Source organism: Podarcis gaigeae, assembly GCF_964106915.1.
Source record: "Podarcis gaigeae genome assembly, chromosome: 1".
Classification (NCBI taxonomy): Eukaryota; Metazoa; Chordata; class Lepidosauria; order Squamata; family Lacertidae; genus Podarcis; species Podarcis gaigeae.
In genome coordinates this window covers 87,629,764-87,643,015 of record NC_139678.1, presented here as the reverse complement: position 1 = coordinate 87,643,015, position 13,252 = coordinate 87,629,764, and the positions used below count along the sequence as shown (strand labels likewise).

At 44.4% G+C, this 13,252-nt stretch overlaps 1 long non-coding RNA gene across 1 annotated transcript in view; it reads left to right on the top strand.

The window, feature by feature from the left end:
- Window positions 1-13,252, top strand: part of LOC310825462 — a 369,060-nt gene that overhangs the window by 125,037 nt on the left and 230,771 nt on the right. The window lies entirely within an intron of this gene.

Genomic DNA, 13,252 nt, shown 5'->3' with positions numbered 1-13,252 from the left:
GTGAGTTTGATGCCTCAGATAGCGGAAGCCCCCCAGGCAGCATGCCCATGGATGACCCACCTGCTCCACTGCCTCCACCAGTGGCAGAAAAGTGCCACTACCATTGTTGCCAATTTTTAGAGCCAGTGTGGTATAGTGGTTAAGAGCAGTAGACTCGTTATCTGGGGAACCGGGTTTGCGTCCCTGCTCCTCCACATGCAGCTGCTGGGTGACCTTGGATTAGTCACACTTCTCTGAAGTCTCTCAGCCCCACTCACCTCACAGAGTGTTTGTTGTGGGGGAGGAAGGGAAAGGAGAATGTTAGCTGCTTTGAGAATCCTTCGGGTAGTGATAAAGCAGGATATCAAATACAAACTACTACTACTCTTCTTCTTCTTCTTCTTCTTCTTCTTCTGCTGCTGCTGCTGCTGCTGCTGCTGCAAGATCACATCCATTTTGGGCTTAAAATCTACCTTCGGATTCCCTGAGATATGTTATCCTTTGCCTCTCACTAGGTGCCTTCTGGAGATCTTCCTTCTATTTTTATAATTCTGTGGGTGATCAAGAGTCACATAGCCAACAGCACACAGGAAGCCTGCGTTATCACAGCAGAAGCAACGGTGGGCACACACAAGAGGCCAGACCTCACAGAGCTACCAAATAAAAACAGACAAACAGCACTAAATCAGAATTTCTAGCTTTGTAAGCTTGCTTTAGGAAAACAGAAGTCATTTGAACAGCTGCTGGATGGGGCCTACCTCAACTCTAGGCAAACATGGGGATGAGGGGATAGAATTATTGGGCAAGAGGATATGGGCATAGGAAGGATATCTTGGGGATGCTAACTTGTAGCATAAATACAGAAAGCTCCCAGCAGCTGCCAATGTTGTTTCTAACTCTGGAACAATTCCAAAGACAACATGTAGAATTGGAAAGACCCAAGAACAACAAGTGTTAAAGCTATCCAACCTGTAATGATGGCTGAACTGTGGGCGAAGAGGCTGCAAAGGTTTGGAACCGTTTAAAGGATGCAGAGAAGGTGACTAGGGGAGTGGGGAGAATATCAGAAAATAGTTGTTAATGGCAGAAGCAAAAGAAACCCCAAGGCATAGGATGGGGAAACTGCTGTGGACAGATGTGCATTAGTGGCCTTGTGTGGTGAGTCAGGACCATGAAGCCACCTTCCTGAAACCAGCATCATTGCCATTTATCTGGCAGAAGCAAGTTGGAGATGAAGCACAGTGGGAAGTGGAAGAGGTGGGCACCATTGACATCGTATCAACAGAATACAGTGGTACCCCGGGTTAAGTACTTAATTCGTTCCGGAGGTCCGTACTTAACCTGAAACTGTTCTTAACCTGAAGCACCACTTTAGCTAATGGGGCCTCCTGCTGCTGCAGCACTGCCAGAGCCCAATTTCTGTTCTCATCCTGAAGCAAAGTTCTTAACCTGAAGCACTATTTCTGGGTTAGCGGAGTCTGTAACCTGAAGCGTATGTACCCCGAGGTACCACTGTAGTCCCAAAGAAGCCATGTGATATAGAGTTCATTGGGTGGAAAGGGGACAGGGAAGAATGTTGTGGGTGTTGGTAGAAATGACACCAACCAACAGGTGGTTCATTGTTAAGGGGTGGACTGAGGTATTAGACATGACTCTGAGCTAGGCAGAAACAGAAGGTGGGGTTCTGTCAAAGAGTGGGGTGGGTGGGACGAAGGATTGCTTGATCCCACCACTATTGCAATCACACCAGATATTTGCCTCCTTGAACTAGAATCGCTCGTGACTGCTTCCCTGTTCAGCCTGCTCCACTGCTCAGTCAATAGCTTCTTGCCTCTGGTTGGAAACTTGCCCTTAACGGTGGCTTTGCTTATTCCCAAAGTTATGGAAGCAGCAGCCTGTTTACTGGAACCGATCTGGTTTTGGCTCCTGCCTCCATTCCTTGGCTCATGCAGGGGATCAGGAGGGCAGGGAGGGGGGATTTGGGAAGAGCAGGGAACTGGCACATTTCGTGTATCTCCAAGAGTCCTATTTACTATGCTTTGCGCCAAACACAGTAACCAACCTCTCCTCCTCCCCTCCCCCACTTCATGCCTGTTCTTTGGTTATTGGGGCTGCTAGGGTGGGGTGTTGTCTTTCCCAGAAGCCTTGCCAAGATGATTCCAGGAAGCTGCTGGTGCAACTTTGTAATTGAATCCCCTGGGAATGGTTCCCGTTTGATATTATCCTCTCTCCTGTCCTTGACCTATGCAGAAGGCTCTTTATTAACATGATCAAAACCTGTTCGGAGGAGGCGGTCGTAAAAGGGTTTGCTCTGCAATGTGTGTTGGCAAACTGACTTGGGAGGACAGTTCAAACTCCTGCCTGTTTCTTTATCACTGTGAACTTTCCCCTGCACATTCCCACGCTTCGGAGCATCGTAGAGTTTAAAACAAGGTCTTGTCGTCTTCTTTACAAGATGCTGAACTGCAGCGCAGGCTCTGATATTTTAGGCTCATGACCAGCTTGGCAGTCTCCACCAATACAGGCTTTCTTTTCTCCAGATGAATGTATTTATATGAATTGCTTACCCTGCTCTTTCTGTCCTTCTAAGCCTGAGGTCTCTTGACCTCTTCTCCTTGTTTCATCCCAATAAATCTATGCCTCTATTTTTTTGCTAACAACAACAGATTTCAGCCTATGTCACCCCCCCCCAAAAAAAAAGACAAAAGAGGGTACCGATTTACATAAAAACGTGTACAGGCTTATTTTATGGATAACTTCAAATATAAAAATGAGTACTATAATTTAACTAGCAACACAATTCATCTCACCATAGTGGAGAAGACAGTGGCCAGATAATACATGTGTACCTGCTTAGTCTGCTGTCCAGGTGTGAAATGTTGATGGGAAACTTCAAGGCCCACCACTTCTCTTTGCTTAAGTCTATTTCTCTTTAAATCTGACTTTGAAGGACACTCTTCAAAGAGGACTCCTTCAAATAGAGGATTGTTCTCTGATGGCCCTTCAAATATTGGACTATCCTCTATAAGCCCTTCTCTGTCCTCTGCAAAACAGGACACCTGGACACATGTTTTTGGCCTGACAGAAAACCAATGTTAGTGGCTTTGTCCTTATATTTAAGCCATGTGGGCATTTCAAGGGATTCCAACTGGCTTAATTTAATGCCTTTTCAGGCAACACATTAATCCCCTCCCTTTCCAATGCCCCAATTTGCCCCAATCATACTGTTTTCTACTTTGAAATCTTTACACAGAGACTTGTATTATGCCTCAGAGTAAGTTTACACACCTTGTGGCTGACTAAACCCAGACCCAGGCCATGAACCATCTATTGTGGTCTGTCAGTTGCTTGGCAATCCTTTTGTTTCTTCACTACATAAGCCGGAGGTTTGTCACGCCCATGGCGGACTTCCAGATATAGCTAGTGGTGGGTAACAAGGTATGCAGGCCTGCCTTCAGGGCTTGTACACCTCATCTGATGTAGTTACAGCTTGGCCCATGGTGGAAGTGCGGATAAAACTACACAGTCCATGTGGTGAACTGAGGTGCATCTTGTCCCATTTTGTAATAGTTTTTGGACAGTTGGTTGTGACACATCTTCTTGGTAGACATCTGGAGGAGGAGAGACCTGTGTGCATAAACAGATTAGTTTCTGCTGCTATTGGGACATCCAGAAAACAGGGGCAGTTGGTGCATGTGCTTAGCAAGCAACACTTTTAGGACCTGATGCTGGATTATTATTATAATTACAAGAGTTGCAGAATACAAACCATTTCCAAATATTTGGTCCAAACTAGGATTCTGTTGCGTATGTTGCTCTTGCAGAAGGTGGCAAGACCTTTATTCAACACAGCCTCCGATCCCTCTTGCCGTACACTTGCCTCAGATTACTCAAACTTGTGCATCAAGTGAGTGTACAATCAAGCAGAGGCAGCATCTTCCAAAGAACATTGAGGGGGCCTGACGCGACATCCTGACATCATGCATGTGACGTCGTGCAACATCCAGAGGTCACTCCGTGCCCAGCTCAGGGTTCTGCATCAACCATGAGGGCCCCCCGGCCCGAAAGAAAGAAAAAAAAGAAAGAAAGAAAGAAAGAAAGAAAGAAAGAAAGAAAGAAAGAAAGAAGACTGAGGTTCCCAAAGAGTCCTGGCCTCCTGCAGCCGGTGCTTATGCTATCAAGAAACTAAAATGTGAAAATACGGAGGAACTTCTTTCAATCCATGAAATTCTTTGGTTCTCTGATACAGGGAGAAAATTCAGTGTTGTGCTCTTCTAATAATTCTGTCAGCACAAGCATTTGAGTTTGCCCAATGGAACAATCTCCCCTCTCCTCCCCCTGCATCCTGTTCTTAAGATTTTCCAGAACCTTCAGAGCTAATTGAGGGGGGGCATGGGGGGGAAGACCCATCTCACTAGTGGGACTCACTGTGCTGGCTCACACTGGTGCACCTATTTAGTTGAATCCATCCCTATATATGTGCAGCAAACTTGGAAGTGCCACATATCTCTGCATCTTTTCTATTATATAAAACCCTGACAAAAAGCATCGTATATTAAAAATTCACTAAGCTGTGTTGCTGTAAAAGCCGTCACATACCAGCGAGATGCTTCCAAGAGTTAAAATTAACAAAAAATCAAAACCACATTGCAGGAATATTTGGTTAATATAAAAAATTGTGAGATTTCCTCCTTGCCCTCCTCCCAATACAGGACATTGCAATATAATAAAATCTGCTTCTAGTGCTGATGAAGTGGGTCCCTTGGGCAAATGCTATGTGAGGAAAATATTAGTTTCCTTATTCAAAGCATTGTAATGTTCGTAACTCTGATTCTACTTCTCATGCCTGAACCCTCAGTGGAAACATTCAGAATGAGAAAACATATAATTATGCAGGGTGGATATCACACAGGGTGTTTGTGTCTGTACATATGTAAGGATGTAGAAGCTTCAATGGCTGGGGCATTCGACTGATAAAATATGAGAGACTGCAAATATTGCTTACCATAAAAGGTTAAGCAAAACTCACTGATGGATAAAACACCTCATAGATGGTTGCTTTAAAATTATTATTATTATTATTATTATTATTATTATTATTATTATTATTTAATTATATACTGCCCTATATCCACAGGTCTCATGGCCTGAAGTGCTGAGAGGAGCTGTGGAAGATACCCACATACTTAATGTGTTTTAAACACTCATTCACCAAACAATAATCATGTACAGAAAGATATGTCCACTGAATAATAACCCAACAATAACTGAAAAGCACCCCTCCCCAAAAAATCCCATGCATCTCTCAGCTGGGGCAATGCAATGTCCCTCTTCTCATCTCTCATCAAGGGAGATTAAGCCTTTACCCACCAACAGACTCTCACCCTGTGGGGAACCAAGAGCTGCAATCCAGACAGCTGATGTTCACCACCTCACGGGGGCAACCCAACCAGTCAATCAAATAAAAAACAGAAAACCAATGCCCTAAGAACAACTTTTTTATTTATTTAAGACAAATCCTAGTAGAACTAATCTACACAAACCATCTGGCCAGCCCCCTTCTCATTAAGATGTTTCTTACAGTGATAACTTTCTCAAGTCTACAGTATTTGATTCTGATGCAGCTACAGCTTTTTGTGAACCTTCTGAGTTTCACTGATGCTGCTGTGGTTTGAGCTGGCGACGTGATAGCTACCCACTGCCAAGTTGTCAGCCGAGTGGCGGTGATCTTTTTGTGTGCTATCAACAGCTGCAGGTGTTCTGGCATTGTTTGTAGAAGAGGAAAACCGCTCAGTTTTGGTGATGATCCACTGGCTGAGAGCCCTTTAGCATTCAGCCCTCTGCATAAGCAGCTGCCAAGCAAAGTACCTGTGGGACAGGAGGAGCAAGCAGAAGCTTAGGGCTTATCCACACTCCCCTTTCCTCCTCTCTTCCCAGGCACAGTCTGTAGTTTAAAGCTCCGTGTCTGAGCAGCCTTGTTTTCGCTCTGGAGCTTTCCCGGTGGAAACCTGCTCTTTAAAGCTCAATCAGAGCAAATGGCAGTCAGTGGAAAACCTGAATGGACATTTGCTTCATTTCAGCTTAAAAGAGCAGGTTTTCATGGGAAAACCTTGGGGCAAAGAACCCAACAATAACACTCAGACTAAGTGTTAAGCACAAACCTGTACCCGGGAAGAGCAGGGCAAAGGCTAAGTGTGGAGAAGCCCTCTGTTGCAGGCCATGGGTTTCCCACATGTTTCCCAGCCAACTCTAAGCCTCCCCACTGATCCACAGAAATGAGCCCATGGAGTTAACATATATATTAGTGTCTAGATATATGAAAATGTATTTCGTCATATAAAATAATCAGTTAATCAAGATTTCTCTCTCCCTCTGCTGTTGTTTGTTGTACCACGGTTCCATGTAAGGTATGATTTGGCATTAATTAATTAGTTGGTGATAATGTACTTTGAACATTTATGAGGCACATTTCTGCCATAGGCACTCCAAGCAATTAGCAACATAGTAAATAATCTCTACTTGTGATAATAATTACTTTTAAACTGCCAGAGTAGTGCCAGATGACAGCTTTCCAGAAATGACTGAGATACCCTCTTTCTCCCTTCCAAATTAGTGTACTCAAAAAAGCAAACACACACAAAGCACACACACTAAAGTCTCTTCTCGATTTCCTGTAAAACGCAGTGCATGCTGGGAAGGGTGAGTTGTGCTCACTTAGTTACATCTCTTGTTATGCAGAACTTCAGCCACATCCAACAAGAGTGTCTCCTTTACTCCAAAGGTTGAGTTTTGGAGAAACAGTTAATGGCTCCTAGTAACCCACGTCTCAGAACAATGCCATTCTCTGTAGGCCCCTTTAATTGCTTTGTTTATATTTCAGGAACCCAAAAAGTCCTTATGCAAAACCAGATAGCGTCACGTGTCTTGTAAACTTTTAAATACGACGGTGTCTTTCTTTTTTAAAAACTTCCCTGAAAAGACTTAACAGGGGGACCTAGCTGTACTATCTCACAATACTGGGACATTTAATGAGCCGTGCTTTATTAGTCTGTTTTTCGGCAATTAAAAGATAAACCACAGGTTCCAAGTTAAGAAATTGTGGTGCAAATTATCAGAGTGGCGCCTCTGCTGTACATTTTCTCAAGGGAAGAGAGGCCTCAGGTCTGAAGTCTCAGAGCATCCCGCATGACTTAAAAACAAACAAACAAAACGATAACAATAGATTGGCATGGCTCAGGGCTTTGGGCAGAATAGGGTTGATGGAGAAAGACGGAAAGAGGGAAGCTATTGGGCTTGCATAACCTGGCTTGATTGGAGTCAAAAGGGCAGCAAGGCTCGTTGTGTGCAGTTTTCTCCAAAGTTTCCTCCCTCTCTTTTTTGTTTCCTGTAATTCTGAGGCCTGAATAGCTGCAGGCTTTGCAAATTCTCACTCAGCGAGACTTGAAATAACAAGGCCAACTCTTGATTCAAGCCAATAATACCATGGCAGTACCCACATTTTACAGTTTGTACGATTAATAAAAGAGCACAATGGTGGGGAAGGAAAGCAAGCCCAAGTAGCCCTCTAGTAGCACGCTTACCTCTCCGCTCAAGTGTTGTAGGAAAGACCAGCAGCCATCTTGAAGTATAAACTGAAGGGGCTTCCTTTCAGGAGACAGTAGCTCTTTTAGTGAACTCGGCTTCTCTTTCATGTCCCCACTTTAATCCCTGAAGAACCAATAGTGTGTCATACCATATTAGGCTACCCGTTTCTGTTCCATGGGTTCTGTTCTGTGAGGAACAGTTGTTCCTAACTCCATTGATACAGGCACTTTTCATTTCTGAGCACTTCTCCTATATCAGATGTGAGCTGCACCAAGTGGAAAATGCTTCAAATCACAGAGCAAAGTGAGGTAAGAACTTACCCTTTCACACAAATTGTCCCAGGCTTCAGTTGTAAACAGGGGAGGTGTGTGGCTGTAAGAATATATTGCTGTTTCTCTCTAGTTTGGTCCTTTGCAGGGCAGTGCTGGAGTTAGTGGTATAATGCAAGTCCTAACTTAAAGGTAAAGGGACCCCTGACAATTACCGGTAAGTCCAGTCACAAACGACTCTGGGGTTGTGGCGCTCATCTCACTTTACAGGCCGAGGGAGCTGGTGTTTGTCCACTTCTGCTGACAGTTTTTCCGGGTCATGTGGCCAGCATGACTAAGCCACTTCTGGCAAAACCAGAGCAGCACACGGAAATGCCATTTACCTTCCCATAGTGGTACCTATTTATCTACTTGCACTTTGACATGCTTTTGAACTGCTAGGTTGGCAGGAGCTGCGACTGAAGAACTGGAGCTCACCCTGTTGCAAGGATTCGAACCGTGGACATTTCGATTGGCAAGCCCAAGTGGCAGAATGGTTTAACCCATAGCGCCACCCGCGTCCCTAAGGCCTAATTTTGCTATGCTTTAATCTGTCAGGTAGCACTACGATAATACGTGCACTGCACCTTCAAACATTTCCCCATATGCAGAAATGTGGGTCAAAAGCAGAATGTCTCTAGCCCACATTGCTATTTGAATCCATGCTGAGGTTTCACATAAGCAAATTGGTATGTGGGGTGGGCATGGCAATCCTCCAATACATTTCAACAAGTTCATAAATTGGCCAGAATTCCAATTTCTGCATGTACCGGTGAAGACACACCACCGTTTTAATATGACAACTACTCTTTGAGAAACTATGTAGGCTGACCTCTGACTTTATTTCACATACCGTACATGCAATCATACACCCCAGATAAAAACAAGGGCAGATATATGATTGCTCTTGTACACTACACAAATTCACTTAATTCACCAGTGATTTGCTATCCTTTGCCTTCCACATCCTTTCTCTCCTAGCTGTTTATACTCACAAACAAGTTAGCAGTTAAGTGACTTAATCAGTCTGACCTGACTTTCAGTCTCCAGGGCAATCTACAGTTATGTGTCCTCTTTATCCAGCTGGTAGGTGAGCAGAGCCATATAAAGCCAGTCTTCATCCTCTCTGGCTTGCATGCTTCCCCAACCCCATGACCCTTACTTTATTTCATCAGAGACAAGAGATAGATTTTCTTCCTCTTGTATGCCAAGGTCTCAGCAGCACCTGCTAATGCAAGTAACACCCCGATGCCAAGGTCATGGAGACCTTGAAGGAAGCAGAGCATGGAAACCTGTGGCCCTCCAGATGTAGCTGCCATCATAATCGCCATTGGCCAGACTTGCTGTGGCTGATGGGAGCTGCAGTCTGACAACATCTGAAGGGCACCATGTTGGAGAAGGCTGCTTCTCCAACTTCGAAGCTCAGAGAGCAAGGGGGCTGAGGTTCACCAGTGTGTCACATTGTGCTTTTGCAGTGCTCCGAGTGCCTTGGAAGTGGATAAATTCCAGATCTTCTCTCAAGCTTTGAGTTGGGTGGTGATCAGGAGACTGTCCATGACTTCACGGTGTGGTAGACAACAGCACGCCCCTCCCCCACCTGGTGGCTTCGTGACCTCAACCTTTAGCTGGTTATCAAGACTGAAATTTGCGGATCCTCAAAAATGGTCATAGGAATATACCTAATACTTAGTCAATAGAAGCAGAGTTTAATATAACCCCACCATCTGTTAATATTGCCCTCAGGGATGACTTAACAATTGGACAATCAAATCACTTCTCTTCAGTTTGTCCCTCCAGCTCTCAATTTCTGATTATAATTTTTTAATGCTGAGAGTATTTTGTGGAGAACTAGATGAGGTGCAGTCGGAACAGTGGAATCCTGAGCAGAACTGGTGGATTATACAGTAGGACAGCCACATGTCCTATATTACAGAGGATAGGCTTCTATTGAAGGCCTGTTTAATCCAAGTTCAGTTTAATAATAATGGTTGCTGACTTCATTCTTGGGTGGACCAGTAAAACATCACTGGTTGACAATGCTAGGTGGCTATGGTGGTATTGTCCATGCATGGTCCTATACAAAGTGGCACACCATAAAAAGTATGGAATGAGCCAACAAACAGCAACAGAGGTTTGCCCAACATCTTTATGGGGGAAGTTGTGGAAAGAGGCTGTGATGGGCTAAACTGGACATGGGTTTTCCATCTACTATTCACATTGGGTCTCAAAAAGAGCACAGGATAAAGCAGCCGGGTTCAAGTTCTTGTGCTGATTCCTTGGCTTCATGCCAAGTTCTGAATTTAGCATTTGGTATCCTGGGGTCATCAGGGGTTAGCTAGCACAGCAACAGAAATAACAGGAAGACAAAATGTCCTGGTCTGAACTCTCTCACATACACTTCTCTTGCAGGAGGACCAGCCAGGGCAATGTCAAATGTCAGAAGCCATAGCCTCCGTAAGTCAGACCAATCAATCAATTTCCTTTATTCGACCGATAGTCAGAAATAAAACACAGAAATAAAACACAATACAGAATTATGAACTAAAACATCATAGGGGTACATGAATAAGGTAGGGCCACAGCACTAAACCTCTCACAGATAACCCACATCAAGGCATTCAATTGTACGTTTCCGACGCTTGAGTGCCAGGAAAAGGAATTTAGCCACTGACAAAGTTGTTTTCCTAGAAGACTTATTTAGCAGATATGCTGTCTGCTTTCCTCTTTGTCGGGGACTAAGCTGGGGTAAGTATGGGGTTATAAGATACTGTCTTAAATCGTTGTAGAAGGGACAGCTCATTAAAATGTGCTCTGTGGATTCTACCTCACCCAATGCACAATGGCATAATCTCTGGTCATATGGGACTCCTCCATATCTTCCCTTCAGAACCGCCGAGTCAAGAACATTCAGCCTAGCCGCGGTAAATAGTCTGCGGTATTCCACGTAGTGGATATCCGCCAGGTAGCGAGCTGGAGCAGCTCGGTACATCTGCTCCCCCAGAAACAGCCCAGGTTTCACACGGGCTATGTCGTAAGTCAGACTTCCTTCATGCCTGTGGCTTGGTGGCACTGTAAAGGGATGGGTTCACGAAACAGTCTGTGTGAGAATGTCACCGAGTACAATGTAAATGTAAAACCTTAAGTGAGAAGTGGGGAACTTCTGGGCCTTCAGATGTTGCTAGAATACAGCTCCTATTGCCACTGGCTGTGTGGGGCTGCAACTTGTGGGAGCTGCTGTCCAATATCTGCAAGGCCTCCGGCTCCCAGCCTGACCTTAGGATCTTGCCCGGGTTTATTGATATGCAGACATTTAACGGTGCTGGCAGTGACCACTTCAGAAACAAGAGTAGCCACCATGAGAGGGGGTGCAGCGCATGTGGGCAAATGTCCACCCCAAAAACAGTTTTGTTCACAGAGTGCTCAGCTGCAACAGAGGAAAAGGCTCTTACAGCCTTTGTAGTTGTGTAGAATAGGGAATTTCAGCAGCTCAAATGACAATGTGAAATTCCCTTTAAGTATTAAAAGTGCTGGATGTTTGTCCTCTGTTGCAGCTGGTCACTATATTTGCCTGTTCTAAGATCCCTAATTGGTAGAGCACTATAGTGCAATTTTCAGCCACGTTGCTTGTCTTAGTGCCTGGCTGGAACTTAGGCTCAAGCCCAATGCACCCAAAATCATTGGACTAAGTGGTCCACCTCATTTTCTGATAACAGGACTATGTTCAGCTCTGTTCTACCTCGGCTGTCAGAGGATGTATGTCTCTGAATACCAGTTGCTGGAAACTACAGGGAAGGAGAATGCTCTTGTGCTCAGGTAGTACTTGAGGCCTCTCACAGGTATCTGGTTGGCCACTGTTCATACAGGATGGTGGACTTGACAGACCTTCAATCTGACGCAGCAGGGCTCTTCTTCTGTTCTTACATTGGAGACAGTGATTTCCCTGTTTGTTTGCATTTTTAAATTCCCTCCATTTATAAATGCCTTGCAATTTATTCAATATTGCTCAGTTGTTGTTGGTTGTTGTTGTTATTAAAAGAGAGCCCCAGAAGTTGCTTTCTACCAAAGAACAGGCTGTTCCTACTTAGCTGCTCCCCCAGGTAATTGCTGAATGCTGCTTCCCCAATCAAATACCAGCAGGAAAATGGTTAAAGATTTCTCACAGAGGCTGGTCTGGCAAAGAATCCAAGATTAGGCCTGTGTGTACAGTCCTAGTTGATTTTTTTTAAAAAAATCTCTCTCCCACCCGCCCAGTCTTCAAGGCCAGCACTTCTTTAGCTCAGGGTGTATTTGCAGCGCTTAGACCGCTTGTTGTCACAGCATTACAAGGGCATGAAAAGAAGGGCCATCCAAAATCCCCACTTCAGCACAATGCTAACTGTACATGCTAACTCAGAAGTAAGCCCCCCTGATGGGCTACATCTCTGGTGTGCTTAGACGTGTGGGGTGTTGTTTGGAGGTTTCTCATCGGGAGGTTGTTGCTGTTGGTTTTCTGTATTTTAGTTCTTGTGATTTATGTTGAAATTGTTCAGTTTGGTTGTGTATTTCTAAATATTTCATTTATTGTTTATGACTACGATTGTTATGTTGTAGTTATGTATTTTCATGTTGTAAGCTGCCTTGAGCATGGTTTGAACTATGGAAAGGTGGCATACAAATAAAATTATGCAGTTCTTTTTTCTGGGGGGGACGCAGGGGTACACATACCCCTAAACATTTTGTGAATTTTGCACATTTACTGTATTTTCCCCGAGTTGAACTATAAAATGGTGATTTTCTTGAGTCAAAATGAGAGTACCCCTAAACATTTTTTAAGGAAAAAAGCACTGAAATTATGTATGTATGTATGTATGTATGTATGTATGTGGAAGTGGGACACGGGTGGCGCTGTGGACTAAACCACAGAGCCTAGGGCTTGCCGATCAGAAGGTCAGCGGTTCAAATCCCTGCAACGGGGTGAGCTCCCGTTGCTTGGTCCCTGCTCCTGCCAACCTAGCAGTTCAAAAGCACGTCAAAGTGCAAGTAGATAAATAGGTACCACTCTAGTGGGAAGGTAAACAGCATTTCTGCGCGCTGCTCTGGTTCACCAGAAGCGGCTTAGTCATGCTGGCCACATGACCTGGAAACTGTACGCCAGCTCCCTCGGCCAATAAAGCAAGATGAGCGCCACAACCCCAGAGTCATCAGCAACTGGACCTAATGGACCTTTCTTTACCTGTATGTATGTGGAAGTGCCGCGTAAAGGTACAGCAGGAACATATGTATATATAACCTGATTCAGATTTTCAGTGTAGTGTGCTATAAAATGATTATAAACAACAATAAAACAAATAGAAAACATTTTTATTGAGCTTGCAGGAAAATAGTATATTTGAATTTTCTGT